Source organism: Aristolochia californica, unplaced genomic scaffold, assembly GCF_029961685.1.
Source record: "Aristolochia californica isolate CCGP_79_NKW_82.1479 unplaced genomic scaffold, dmAriCali1.0.hap1 SCAF_3, whole genome shotgun sequence".
NCBI classification, from domain to species: domain Eukaryota; kingdom Viridiplantae; phylum Streptophyta; class Magnoliopsida; order Piperales; family Aristolochiaceae; genus Aristolochia; species Aristolochia californica.
This window is the reverse complement of record NW_027181992.1, coordinates 14,458,305-14,473,823: the sequence shown is the minus strand read 5'-3', so window position 1 is coordinate 14,473,823 and position 15,519 is coordinate 14,458,305. Positions and strand designations below refer to the sequence as shown.

The following is a 15,519-nucleotide window of genomic DNA, read 5'->3' as shown; positions in this document are numbered from 1 at the left end:
CTTAGGCCCACTTTCATCATTGTTACTGGCCCACAATTCATACTCCACCCGATCGTCTGGGTGGGGCACTGTTTCTGTCCAGTCAAGGTTCACATTAACCATTTCCCCACTAACAAAAGCCTTCTGTACAGAACCAAGAAATCTATCTCCATACTTTGCAGAACCAAGAAATGACAAATTTAACTTACTATGCTGTGAATCTCCTATCACAATAGGGCCCTTAGAACTACCTGTTATGATAGCATATATACCACTCAACACATTTATCAAGTTCATTGCAAAAACCTTGCATGAAGTAGACCAAACTCAGAAAACAATTGGTTCAACTTCTCATCATCTATGTTGTCAACCAGATTCTTCAAGTATAGGTTCATCCGTTGGTACTTGTTTACAGTCGCCTTATAAATCTTCTCAAACTATCCCTTCAATCCCATCTCCCTTTCTGATTTCTTCAGAGCCTTCCCAAAATGCCACTCGTTGTCATCAATTTTTTTGTAATGAAGCCCCTCAACGGCAAGAACAGCATCTGCTGCATTCTCAAAATTAACTAATCCAAAACATTGGAATTTCCCATCTCCATCTCTCATTACTACAGACATGGGACGCAAAAAATTAAGCCCCCAATATCCAATTTGACAGTGGACATACGCACAGGGATTGTGCTCATCAACTGAAAAACAAAGCCCCCCCAAAAAAAAAATCTTCGCAGGACCCATAAAACTTTTTCTACGTATATTGGCATCCTTAGAAAAATTTCACCTCGAAATTCATACACCCAAGCTGGAATCCCAGCAATTGGGCACTGGTTCTCTGTTTCATGGAACAGAGAAGCTCTGTCCCCAATTTTTGAGCAACGTTGCTGCTGCTCAGGCCTTTGGAGCCCCATCAACCCCACGGAACAATCGATTTCATCTAAAATTCGACGGCGGTTTGGAAACTTACCTCCAAAGGGGATGCAATTTTGTTTCCGCTGGGCTTCCAAGGGCGAGATTGAGCGGAAATTTGTCCGACAGAGCCGCCGCAAACGATCAGATTTGGGCCAAGTCCGTCTAGTCCAGCGGAATATCTACCCCGTACGGCCTAGCTCTTCCGAAGAACTTGTCAACCTCCTTGTCTCACGGATCTTCCACCTTAGCTCCACACTCGATGTTGCCAGCCAAAAGAACGAGGGATAGACCAAAGAAATAGAAGAATAATGCAAACTTTGTATTGAGAAAACAAAGTTACAAAGGTGGCCATGTTTGGCCACCCACTCACTCTCTCTATACACTTAAAGAGCAAACATTGCTAAGAATCTGAATTCTTTACAATGGGAGAGGCTCCTCCTATTTATAGTCTCCCCCCTGGGCTTTAAAAGGCTCAAAATCCATCCTGACCCTTATCCCAAAAATTCGCCTTCTGGTGCCAGGATCACCCTGGTCAGGCGGGCGCCTGGAGTCTTGGTCTTTGGAAACCCCATTTCACGTGCGGCTGGAGTCCTGGTCGTGCGGGCGCCTGAGGAAACCCCATTTCATGCGCGGGCGCCTGTTGACCTTGTCGCACGCGCGCGCCTACTAGTGCCAGGAGGCCTGTCGTGCGCCTGCCTACGCCTGGAGGCCTGCCGTACGCCCCGCCTGCACCTAGAGTCCTGGCGTACGCAACCCCATTTTGCCCCACCTGGAGTCCTAGTCGCGTGCAACCCCATTTCGCCCCTCCTGGAGTCCTGGTCGTGCAACCCCGTTTTGCCCCACCTGGAGTCCTGGTCACGCGCAACCCCATTTTGACTAGCCTGGAGTCTTGGTCACACGCAACCCCATTTTGACCCACCTGGAGTCTTAGTCGCACGCAACCCCATTTCGACCCGCTTGGAGTCCTGGTTGCGTGCAACCCCATTTCGACCCTCCAGCGCCCCTACTGCTACAACCCCATCTTGACCCGCTTCTGCTTGCCTATTGGCATGCTGCCTTGTGTCTCGGCCAACTGCCGGGGTTGTTGTGCATCTTGCTGCTTGGCCATTCGTTTGGCAAGCGCAAGTATGTCTTCTTCCTTTGCAGCTGGTTCCGGGCCAACCATATGCGTGCACCCCTCTGGGCCATGCCATTGCACTTAGCCTTGGCCACCGCTGCCATTGTTGTGCACTGGACTTGCACAGTCTTCGGCCTTGGTGTCTGGCTACACCATGGCTTCATCCCCCGTCTCATACTCCCACCGCCATAAGGCAGACACCCTCGTCTGCATCCCTGGCGATAGTGGGCCACCTCCTTCTCGCATTGCTACAACTCGGTAGTGTCTTGCCTTATTGCCTTGCTTTTCGGTTGACCCTGCCACTTTGCCAAGTATTGCGTCCTCCGGGGCTTCCCCCTTTGTCGCTCCTCTCAGTCTTTATAAGTTCCGTTTGGCCGTCCGTCTGAGGATTAAAACAAGTGGAAAATTTTTGAGTAATTTCCAATAGTTTAGTTAACTCGGTCCAGAATTTTCTTGTAAATTTGGGGTTACAATCACTGATGATCGTTGTGGGCACACCCCAGTGCTTCACCACTTGTGCCATAAAAACTCAAGTAACCTCTTTTGCTGTACAATCACTTGGCACTGTTACGAATGTTCCGTGCTTCGTAACCTGGTCCACCACTACCATGAAAGACCCAAGCCCTTCTTTCTTGCGCAAACCAGAAATGAAGTACTTTGAAATAGACTCCCACGGCCGTTTTGGAATGGGCAAATGCTGTAACAAGCCTCTGGGCTTTCTTTGTTCCATCTTATCTTGTTGATAGATAAAACATGTGCACACAAAATCCTCCACATCACTCTCCATGTCCAGCCAATAATACTGGCCAGAGAGCAAGGCCAACGTCCGTCTTTGGCCTGGTTGTCCTGCCCACCAGGTATCATGGCATTCCCTCAAGCGGTCATGCCGTAGGTAATCGTACTTAGGCACATAAAGTCGATTACTTTTGGTCTTGAGCAATCCGTCGTCAAGCCATAGTCTTCTCCTCTCACCCAAGGTTGCAGCTTGTACAATGCTGTAGGTCTGGGCGTCTTGGTGAAGTCCAGTGCGAATCCGGTCTACCAACGAAGCACTAACATGTGTAATTGCTGCTAAGACTTGTAATCCCCAAGTCACATTTTCCGTTTCTGCGACAAGATGGTCCTGCATGTGCGCAGGCATGCCTGGCACAAGCGCATGTCTCCTGCGCTTATGTGTGCGTCGTGCGCCACATCAAGTTCTGCTGCTATCGCACCACGCGTGAAGCAAGTGCCGACGCATGTGCTGTGCGTATATCCATCTCACGCAGCCGCTACTGCATCACACATTGAGGTTACAGAGCGTTGTTCGCATAGCACCACACGCGCCTCAGCTTCTGCTGCACACACATGTTCCGTTTCTGTGCGTGTTCCAGTAATGCAATCTGATGTCGTGCACTATATATGAGCCAATACCCTTGTGCCCTTTTCTTCGTCAAAAAGCATAGCAAAATCTATTTTTCTGCTTAAGGTATCTCCAGCAGCATCGGATCTGGCATCTCCCTGCTGTCTCTCCCAACAATTCCAGGGAAGCAGCACCAGATCTAGTGCCTTTCTACTGTCTCTCTCAACTACAACAGAACTGGCGCCTCCCTATTGCCTTTCCCATCAATTTCTGGAAAGCAACACCGGATCTGGCACCGCACTGCTATCTCTCCAAGTAGAACCAAAACTAGCGCCTCTCTGCTACCTTTCTCAGCATTTTCTGGAAAGCAGCACTGGATCTAGCGCCTCTCTGCTGTCTCTCCCAACAGAAATGGAACTGGCACCTCCCTGCTACCTTTCCCAGGAATTTCTGGAAAGCAGCACCGGATTTGGCGCCTCTCTGCTGTCTCTCCCAGTAGTACCAGAACTGGCAGCTCCCTGCTGCCTTTCCCAGGAGTTCCTGGAAAGCAGCACCGGATCGGGTACCTTTCTGTTGTCTCTCCCAGCAGTACCAGAACTGGCGCCTCCCTGCTACCTCTCCCAGCAGATCTGGATCTTGGCACCTCCTTGCCAACCTTCTCCATTCACAAGGGCTCTCTCGCATAGGGTGAGTCTTGCCCCCACTTCCTTCTTGATGGTCTTAACATCTCTGTCCACTCTCTGGATTTTAGTTTGCATCACTGCCATGGCACTATGTACGTTGTCCCTAAACCCTTGGAACAAGTTAGGGACAAATTGTAGGCCATGCGCAATGTCACGTACGAACTCCTCCAGTCTTGAAAGCTGATTTTCCAAGCTAACAATTTTGGACTTGAAATCACCAAAACGTAAATCGTTTTCATAGAGTATCTCCATACCTCTTGCTGCTACATCTCCACTTGTGGACGCCATAGATGGAATGATGCTCTGATACCAGTTGTCACGCGGTCAGATTTGGGCTAAGTCCGTCAAGCCCAGCGGAATATCTACCCTGTGTGTCCTAGCTCTTTCGAAGAACTAGTCAGCCTCCTTGTCTCACAGATCTTCTACCTTAGCTCCACACTCGATGTTGCCAGCCAAAAGAACGACGGAGAAACCAAAGAAATGGAAGAATAATGCTAACTTTGTATTGAGAAAACAAAGTCACAAAGGGTGACCATGTTTGGCCACCCACTCACTCTCTCTATACACTTAAAGAGCAAACATTGCTAAGAATCCGAATTCTTTACAATGGGAGAGGCTCCTCCTATTTATAGCCTCCCCCCGTGGGCTTTAGAAGGCTCAGAGTCCATCCTGGCCCTTTGAAATCTCTAAAAACGCCCAAAATTTTGCCAGATCCCGAAAATTCCCCTTCTGGCGCCAGGGGCGCCCTGGTCAGGTGGGCGCCTGGCGTCCTGGTCTTTGGAAACCCCATTTCACGTGCGGCTGGAGTCTTGGTCGTGCGGGCGCCTGAGGAAACCCCATTTCACGTGCGGTCGCCTGTTGACCTTGTCACGCGTGCGCCTGCCTACGCCTGGAGGCCTGCCGTGAGCGCGCTTGCGCCTAGAGTCCTGGCGCGTGCAACCCCATTTTGCCCCGCCTGGAGTCCTAGTCGTGCGCAACCCAATTTCGCCCCGCTATAGTCCTGGTTGCGCAATCCCATTTCACCCCGCTTGGAGTCCTGGTCGTGCGCAACCCCATTTCGTCGTGCATGGAGTCCTGGTCGCGTGCAACCCCATTTCGACCCACATGGAATCCTGGTCGCGCGCAACCCCATTTCGACCCGCCTTGAGTCTTAGTCGTACGCAACCCCATTTCGACCCGCTTGGAGTCCTGGTTATGCACAACCCCATTTTGACCCACCAGTGCCCCTGCTGGCTGCAACCCCATCTTGACCCGCCTCTGCTTGCCTGTTGGCGTGCTGCCTTGTGTCTCGGCCAGCTGCCAGGGTTGTTGCTTGTCTTGTTGCTTGGCCATCCATTTGGCAAGCGTAAGTATGTCTTCTTCCTTTGTAGCTAGTTCAGGCCAGCCATCTGTGTGTGCCCCTCTGGGCCGTGCCATTGCTGCCATTGTTGTGCATTGGACTTGCACAGTCTTCGGCCTTGGTGTCTGGCTACACCATGGCTTCATCCCCCGTCTCATACTCCCCCCGCCATAAGGCAGACGCCCTCGTCTGCATCCCCTGGCGATAGTGGGCCACCTCCTTCTTGGATTGCTACAACTCAGCAGTGTCTTGCCTTGTTACCTTGCTTTTCGGTTGACCCTACCACTTTGCCAAGTATTGCGTCCTCCGGGGTTTCCCCCTTTGGCTCTCCTCTCATTCTTTATAACTTCCGTTTGGCCATCCGTCTGAGGATGAAAACTAGTGGAAAAATTTTGAGTAATTTTCAATAGTTTAGTTAACTCGGTCCAGAATTTTCTTGTGAATCTAGGGTTATGATCACTGATGATCATTGTGGGCACACCCCAGTGCTTCACCACTTGTGCCATGAAAGCAAACCTCTTTTGCTGTACAATGACTTAGCACTTTTACGAATGTTCTGTGCTTCATAACCTGGTCCACCACTACCATGATAGACCCAAGCCCTTCTTTCTTACACAAACCAGAAATGAAGTCCATTGAAATAGACTGCCACGACCGTTTTGGAATGGGCAAATGTTGTAACAAGCCTCTGGGCTTTCTTTGTTCCATCTTATCTTGTTGATAGATAAAACATGTGCACACAAAATCCTCCACATCACTCTCCATGTCCAGCCAATAATACTGGCCAGAGAGCAAGGCCAACATCCGTCTTTGGCCTGGTTGTCCTGCCCACCAGGTATCATGGCATTCCCTCAAGCGGTCATGCCGTAGGTAATCGTACTTAGGCACATAAAGTCAATTACTTTTGGTCTTGAGAAATCCGTCGTCAAGCCATAGTCTTCTCCTCTCACCCAAGATTGCAGCTTGTACAATGTTGTAGGTCTTGGCGTCTTGGTGAAGTCCGGTGCGAATCCGGTCTAGCAACGAAGCACTAACATGTGTAATTGCTGCTAAGACTCGTAATCGCCAAGTCGCATTTTCCGTTTCTGCGACAAGATGGTCCAACATGTCCACAGGCACGCCTTGCACAAAGTGCATGTCTCCTACGCTCATGTGTGCGTCGTGTGCCACATCAGGTTCTGCTGCTACTGCACCGCGCGTGAAGCAAGTGCCGACGCCGCGCGTATATCCGTTTCATGCAGTCGCTACCGCATCACACGTTGAGGTTACTGAGCGTTGTTCGCAAAGCGCCACACGCGCCTCAGCTTCTATTGTACACACATGTTCCATTTCTATACGTGTTCCAGTAATGCAATTGGGTGTCGTGCGTTGTATATGCGCCAATACCCTTATGCCCTTTTCTCCGTCACAAGGGATAGCAGAATCCTTTTTTCTGTTTAAGGTATCTCCAGCAGCATCTCCAGCAGCATCAAATCTGGCGGCTCCTTGCTGTCTCTCCCAACAGTTCCAAGGAAGCAACACCGGATCTGGAGCCTTTCTGCTGTCTCTCCCAGCAGCAACAGAACTGGCGCCTCCCTACTGCCTTTCCCAGCAATTTCTGGAAAGCAATTTCGATCGAAGGGAGGGATGTGTGCCGAATGTCACCACATTGTTATGCACGCAATAACATTATTATTTTAGTGTTTTCTTTAATTTACTTTATTTTATTTCAGTTTTAGGTCATAGGGGTATTTTTGGAATATTTTATTTATAGGGGTATTTTTAGAATATTTTATTTATAGGGGTATTTTTGGAATATTTTATTTATAGGGGTATTTTTAGAATATTTTATTCATAGGGATATTTCTGTAATATTTTATTAAACCCTAACAGGGTGAACCCTATTTAAGGGGTAAGAGTAATGAAAAAAGGAAGCATTGAAGTATTAAGAATTAGGTTAAATTTAACGTAAGAGGCTTAGAGTTCTCCTCAACGAGCTTTAGGGTATCAAGCTTCCCTTTGGCTTGATCTTCGTTTTCATCTTCCCCATGTCTTCCTACTACCCATATGGTAATGCTTGGAAGACCCGTAACCCGTGGCAGATTGCAGATCCTCCCAAAGAATCCACGTGTCAGATCCGGGACCGTAACAATTGGTATCAGAGCGGGAGCACAATGGGTTATTCTCTATCCCAAAAAGAAATTATTATTCTGGACGAGGTATTCTATTCAATGGAAAAGGCATGCAAAGAACTGGGAGAAATTCGAGCATGGTATGAATATTCCTTTGAATGTTCGGCAAGGGAGCCATGTGCTCCCGCAGAAAAGGTCATACGACCTGAAATATCCGAGCAAGGCGTACGCACACAAGGGAAAGCGGCAGAAGTTGTCTCGTTAGAGAAATTAATTTTTTTTTTAGGTTTACCAGTCGAAATCCCTGCGGAAGATTTTGGGAAATCGGTGACGGAAGGGAATGCTGCCAAAACCCCGTCGGTAAGGGTTGATTTGGGTTCAACCTCAAAAAATCACTCCTCCCGGCCAATTGAATGTCTTCCAAAACAGCAAGCGGAAAAATCCCGCTCTGCCTCTATCTCGGCGAATCAGTTCGTTCGACCCTCCACTATCTCAGAAAATATACAAGCAGAGAAGCCACCAAGGGCTGCTACTCATCACCGGAAACGGAGGAAGAGGCGCCATCGGAAACATGTCCGGTGGGATGTGACTTCCAACCACTCCCTCCCACTCGCCGCAGAAAATATACAAGCAGCGAAGCCATCAAGGGCTGCTACTCATCACCGGAAACGGAGGAAGACGCGCCGTCGGAAACATGTCCGGTGGGATGTGACTTCCAACCACTCCCTCCCACTCGTCGTCCCCCTCTCGGCAGAACTGAGGGAACCCAACTTCCTATTTGGGTGGGCGTGGCTCCGAAAAATTTTTCAGGGGGAGTTGGCTTCCGGCCAACTGCAATTAGTCTCAATCTCCTTCTCGGCTTGAGGACAAGCTCGTCTTCCAAGGGGGGTGTAATGTTATGCACGCAATAACATTATTATTTTAGTGTTTTCTTTAATTTACTTTATTTTATTTCAGTTTTAGGTCATAGGGGTATTTTTGGAATATTTTATTCATAGGGGTATTTTTAGAATATTTTATTTATAGGGGTATTTTTGGAATATTTTATTTATAGGGGTATTTTTAGAATATTTTATTCATAGGGATATTTCTGTAATATTTTATTAAACCCTAACAGGGTGAACCCTATTTAAGGGGTAAGAGTAATGAAAAAAGGAAGCATTGAAGTATTAAGAATTAGGTTAAATTTAGTGTAAGAGGCTTAGAGTTCTCCTCAACGAGCTCTAGGGTATCAAGCTTCCCTTTGGCTTGATCTTCGTTTTCATCTTCCCCATGTCTTCTTACTACCCATATGGTAATGCTTGGAAGACCCGTAACCCGTGGCAGATTGCAAATCCTCCCAAAGAATCCACGTGTCAGATCCGGGACCGTAACACACATCTCCCCCGTAACCTTGCTGCCATGTACCAATATTTGACTAGTGTTAAACAACCCTTCACGGTGGCCCCCCAATTGGCAAGGTGGCACTGCCCACAATTTTCCAACATGGCAGCAACAATTATCAATGCAGGATCAAGGCACAGGAAAATACATCCCAGGAGAAGCATATGTCCAATATTTGGATCCGAAGGAAGAGTGTAGAACTCCATTGGCTTAGCTTCCATTTAAAGCCAATTGTGTTTGTAAGAAGACTTGCGTATTACAGTCTCATAGAATGAAACAATTGGAGGAGAAACAATGATTTCAGCTCCACCCATGAAGTAATCTTGCATATCCTTAAGGCAGATCTCAAGATGGAGGTCTCCAGCTACAATATTTAAACCACTCTCTGCAATTGTACAAACAAACATATGATCTTACTTCGCAAGCCATTTCAAACCTTCAACAAGCTTGGGAAGATCTGAAGCAACTCTACATTGGACGGCAATACGCACAACAGGGGACACAGAGAACTTCAGGGCTTGAAATGGGTGAGCAACTACTTCTTTCTCACCAGTCAAAGTAGCAGTAATGAACTGAACCAATCCAACCAAAGACTATGTTTTTCCACAAGGAACAACTTCAGCAAACTCTGGCTCTGTCCCCATCCAAATGACAGTTCTCTGGACGTTTTTCACATATAAATCATTTTGCTGGCCTTGTGCATAATTGGGGCCCATAATTCTGACCTTCATACCAGTGCAGAATTTACCAGCAAAGGGACGCCCAAAGGCAAAAAATTGACCTTTATCAGAAGCAGGAATCATCTTAGAAACATAAAGGATAAGTGGACCATCCAGAGCAGAGTTGCTTCCTGGTTTCCCAAGTACTGCTACAGTACCACCCGTCATGTACTCATAACCATGATCACCAACCCCTTCAACCACATCTTTATCCCCATTGTTACGCAGACAAAACCTCCCAACAGCAGTGCCATTCATAATTTGCACCAATTCCAGAAAACCCAAACTGCTAATCAATAAATGACAGTATTCCCCTTGTCTGTCGGGCATTTTATCAAACCATTGCCCGTCCTCTTTCAATTTTCTTATCACCTTTGAAATAGCTCCAACCTGACTATCTAGTGGAACCCATTTCTGCACTGTAATAGCAGCAACCAGTGGACACTTCGTCCTACTATTCAACCCAGCCACAAAAAAAATCATACATCAAGTCATCCACTCTCTTTGCCGTGGGAGAATTTTTTAAGAAGTATGAAATAAAATGACTGGTATTTGAATTTGCATCTTCCTCATTGACATGTGAAGTGTCTCCGGATTTATCCAGTATGCTATCATGTGTACACAGGAATTGGTAAATAGATTTCTTCGAACCATCATAGCCCCAACGGTAATCAATATGGGAAGCATAATCAGGGTCTGAGGAAATATTTTCACCATCATCTAAAGGCTGATTTATACCTGGATAATACACTACACTCCTCCTACTACAGATAATTGCAGTAAAATCTATTGGCTGGAATTTACCAGACTTAAGAAAATTAATTGTTTCAAAAATTGGCATTGCAGTAGAAAGAGCAAATCCTGTGAATCTTGCCCTTCTAGAATCTAACCGGCTAGCCTTTAAAACACATAACAGTCTCAAGTTCTCAATAACCACGTCTTTCCCTTCATATCCATGATTAAAACCTTGTACAGGATCAGGTGCACAATATCTAATATGATTAATACGCTGAGATTTGCATTGCTTGCTAATTGTGAATGCCTGATGACAGTGCCAAGGTATGTGGTGAGGTGTGAACTAGTTGTATCCGCCTTGTTCAAGTAACTGTGTTGCACCATTGAAATCCTTCACAAATTGCATCAGCATGTCACACTTAGGCCCACGCTCATCATTGCTACTGGCCCACAATTCATACTCCACCCGATCGTCTGGGTGGGGCACTGTTTCTGTCCAGTCAAGGTTCACATTAACCATTTCCCCACTGACAATAACCTTCTGTGCAGAACCAAGAAATGACAAATTTAACTTACTATGTTGTGAATGTCCTATCACAATAGGGCCCTTAGAACTACCTATTATGATAACATATATACCACTCAACACATTTATCTAGTTCCCTGCAAAAACCTTGCATGAAGTAAGTTGACCAAACTCAGAAAACAATTGGTTCAACTTCTCATCATCTATGTTGTCTACCAGGATCTACAAGTACAGGTTCACCTGTTGGTACTTGTCTACAATCGCCTTATAAATCTTCTCAAACTGTCCCTTCAAACCCATCTCCCTTTCTGATTTCTTTAGAGCCTTCCCAAAATACCACTCGTTGTCATCAATTTTTTTGTCATGAAGCCCCTCAATGGCAAGAGCAGAATCTGCTGCATTCTCAAAATTAACCAATCCAAAACATTGGAATTTCCCATCTCCATCTCTCATTACTATAGACATGGGATGCAAAAAATTAAGCCCCCAATATCCAATTTTACAATGGACATACTCACAGGGACTGTGCTCATCAACAGAAAAACAAAGCCCCCAAAAAAAAATCTTTGCAGGCTCCATAAAACTTTTTCTATGTATACTGGCATCGTTAGAAAAATTTCACCTCGAAATTCATACACCCAAGCAAGAATCCCAGCAATTGGGCACTGGTTCTCTGCTTCATGAAACAGAGAAGCTCCGTCCCCAATTTTTGAGCAACGTTGCTGCTGCTCAGGCCTTTGGAGCCCCATCAACCCCATGGAACAACCGATTTCACCTAAAATTCGACGGCGGTTTGGAAACTTACCCCCGAAGGCGATGAAATTTTTTTTCCGCTGGGCTTCCAAGGGCGAGATTGAGCGGAAATTTGTCTGTCGGAGCCGCCGGAGTGTCCTCCTTCTCCGGTGGCGGACAGCAGCCCATTGGGGCTTCACCGCTTGGAGAATTTCTGAGATAGAGGGCTCTCGAAAACATTTCCTCGTCAGAACAATCGCCGAAAAATTTTCCTTCTCCTGTTCAAAATCGATTGTTGCTGGTCATGAGCCTCGTTGGTGTGATTTCGGAATTTCTTGGTCCCTTGCCCTACTCAGGAATTTTGTGTATAACTTCCCTGCTCGGAGATTGCCATTGTCCCCAATTTTAGATTGGTGGTCGCACCCTTTACCAACGACGTTGTGGCAGAAATCCCTTCTGATTTCCCCGAAGCTTGCTCCCTGCTGTTCGTCTCGGGATTTTCCTACGTCTTCTATTCGGAAAGATGTATGGCATCCAGTGGGAAAGGGTTTGTTGCCGAACCCCGTTCCGGACTTTTTGACGAAGGGTGTGCTGAATACCCTTCTGATTTCGGAATTTCTGAATCCCCAAATTTGGATGTCGTCGCCGCCGCTGGAGATATTGAAGGCTCTCTGATTTCTTGCTTCTCCTGCCTATCTGAGATAGCGTCACAATCGATTGCCTCTTGTTCAGTGTTTATTTTGTGCTCAGAGATTTGAGATCGTATGACCTTTTCTACGGTAGCCAATTGCTTCCTTGCATAAATTTTTTTAATGTAACCTACACGCCATTCACGTATTATTTCCACTTCATTGCGAATACCCCATGTACGTTCTTCTGCCAATTCTCTGTGCAATTTTGTACGGATGGCTATCTATTCTTCAAGGGATAATTCTCTGCACATGGCAATCCATTCTTCTAGGGAATAGATCATTGTGTTCCTGCTCTGATACCAGTAGTTATGGTCCCGGATCTGACACATGATTCGTAGGGAGGAAAAAGAGGAAGGCGAAGATCAAGCCAAAGGAAAGCTTGAAAAACATAGGTTCGTTAAGGAGAATGCACACCCCTGACCTCGTTGAGGAGAACTCAAAACCCTATTTAACTTAAAATCAATGCTTCTCTTTCTTATTACTCTTACCCCTTAAATAGGGTTCACCCATACAGTGTTCAAGATAAAATATTACAAAAATACCCCTATAAATAAAATATTCCAAAAATACCCATGTGGCCTAAAACTGAATTAAAATAAAGTATATTAAAGAAAAATAATTAAAATAATAATGCATGACACAACATATATGATGGAAAGCAGCCATGTGTGGAATTTTGGACTCCTTCATATTGATCTTGAGCCATAAAGGGAGACGAAGAAGGAGAGGAAGAAGAGAAGAAGAGAAAAGAGGAGAGAAGAGGAGAGGAATGAATTAAATTTGTGTTTTGAGTTTGAAATAGATTCCATTTTGATGTAGTAGAAATCGGTTGAGTGGTGATCAGCCGAGTACCTATGAAAGCCAAATTGTAGAAGCGCTTGACTGAATTTATCAAACCAGGCCCGAGGAGACTATTTAAGCCCACATATAGATTTCTTTAACTGGCATATGGACGCCCCCTCAACCACATATCCTGTGGTTGGATCATATAAATTTTTTCACGTATATCACCATTTAAAAATACATTTTTTACATCAATCTGTTATACTGGCCAGGATGAGTAAGCAGCAATAGAGAGGATGACACATATTGAGTTCAGTTTTGCAACCGGAGAGAAAGTCTCTTCATAATCTATCACATATCAATGAGTATAACCTTTTTTCATAAGGTGTGATTTAACACGAGCAACTGACCCATCTGGTATGTGTTTCACCGAAAAAACCAACTACAACCAACCGGTCTTTTCCCTTTTGGGAGCGATGCCAATGTCCATGTATGATTTTTATATAATGCATGCATTTCTTCTTCCATAGTGGCCTTCCATCTCAGATGCTTTAGGGCCTCCTGATAGGATTTTGGTATGGAAACAGACAAAAGAGAAGCAAGAAACTGAATACACTCATAAGATAAGAGATGTGAAGGCAAAAAATTGGCAATTGGATGAGACGTAGTACAAAACGGTTTTCCTTTCATAACGCAATAGGTCGAGTGTCAAATTCAGGCCCAAACATAGGAGGAGAAAGACTTACCTCAAGAAGATCGGACAACTCCACAGGTGAGGGGACGACCGGTGCTTCTAGGGGTTGAGTAATATCTTCTTTAAACGGCACAAGCGGGCATAGAGTGGTAGGGGGAAATGTAAACCCTAGAGGAGCCTCAAGTGAGGTATCTTCAAAGAAAGTCACATCCCGATATACCATCAACCTCCAAAGCGTAGGATTATAAAAAATATATCATTTCTGAGTTCGAGAAAACCCCAAAAAAATACACCTCAGAAATCAATGATCAAGTTTACTTTAATGTGGTGAAGTATCATGAAGAAAACATGTGCAACCAAATACTTTAAGAGGAAGAGAAAATTGATCTTTACCATGAAACAAAATAGAATACAATGTTTGATTTCTAAGTACTAATGAAGGTAACCTATTGTTGAGAAAGTATGTTGTAAGAATAGCATGAGGGCAATAAAAGTAGGGTATATTCATAGAGTAGAGGAGGTCTCGAGTAATTTAAAGGAGGTAAAGATTCTTTCTTTCAGCAACACCACTTTGTTAAGGGGTATAGGCACATGATGTTTGTTGAAGAAGCCTATTACCCTCACAAAATGATTTAAACTCATTAGACAAATATGCCTTAGCATTATCGAATCTAAGGATTTTATTTTTTTTCAAAAATTGCTATAGAAACATTGCATGAAAGTTTTTAAAAATAGAAAGAATTTCAAATCATTCTTTAAACAAAAATAACCAAGTCACTCGGGTAAAATCGTCCAAAAAATAATAAGATAATTAATCTGAGAAATGTTAGAGATCTTTAAAGGGCCCCAAACATCAGAATGTATTAATACAAATGGAGCAGTACTAGTAGTTGTAAGACGAGGAGAATATGTACTCCTAACATGCTTACTTAATTGACATGCCGCACAATTGAAATTAGATAAAGATTTTAGAGATAGAAATAAAGAATGAAGTGACGAGGTTGTTGTGGACTCAATAGCACACCGAGTCACACAATGAAGAAGACAACAACAACTCATTCAATAGGATTTAATTCTTATATTTCTTTGAGTAGGATTTATTTCTAATATTGTTTTAAGTAGGATTTATTTCTTATATTGTTTTAAGTAGGAGTTATTTCTAATTACTTTTTATGTAAGGGCATTATGGGGAATTATTGTAACCCTAACCCTAAAACTCCCTATTTAAGGGATAGGTATGAATGAAATAGGTAAGCTTTGAGATTTTAGAATAACCTAGTCTAAATAGGTTGGGATCACCTCTTGATCCCGAGTTTAGGGTTTACTCCAAAAATCCAACCTATCATTCACCCTCCATTGCCATCCATCTTCACCCAAATTCATCCACCATCATCCCTACTAAGAAAAGGAGCTTCCTGCCCCTTTTCCAAGCCCAAAGAGGAGGTCTATCCTCCTTCTTGGCAGCAGCAGCAAGAGAGGCCCAATTCCTCCCTTACCAAGCAGCAAAGTGAGGATTTTTATCCTCAAATCTTGAGCAATTCCTGGTGCAACGTGGGAGCTGATCATAACATCAAAGAAGAGGTATTAATCTATCCCAAACTCGTGTTTCAAGTTATTTAAGAAAGAAGGATTGCATTCTTAGCTAGAGCAGCAACAAAGAGGGCCAAACCCTCTTTGCCATGACCAAGAAAAGAGAGCACCTTGCTCTAGCAAGGTCAGCATTGTTGTGAGGTCTTCTACCTAGCACAACAACCCCGTAGGACCCTCAAAAGAGGA

At 44.9% G+C, this 15,519-nt stretch overlaps 1 pseudogene; it reads right to left on the bottom strand.

The window, feature by feature from the left end:
- Positions 1-8,459: 8,459 nt before the first annotated feature.
- Positions 8,460-11,420, bottom strand: LOC137959209 (elongation factor 2-like; annotated as a pseudogene).
- Between the last annotated feature and the right edge of the window lie 4,099 nt (positions 11,421-15,519).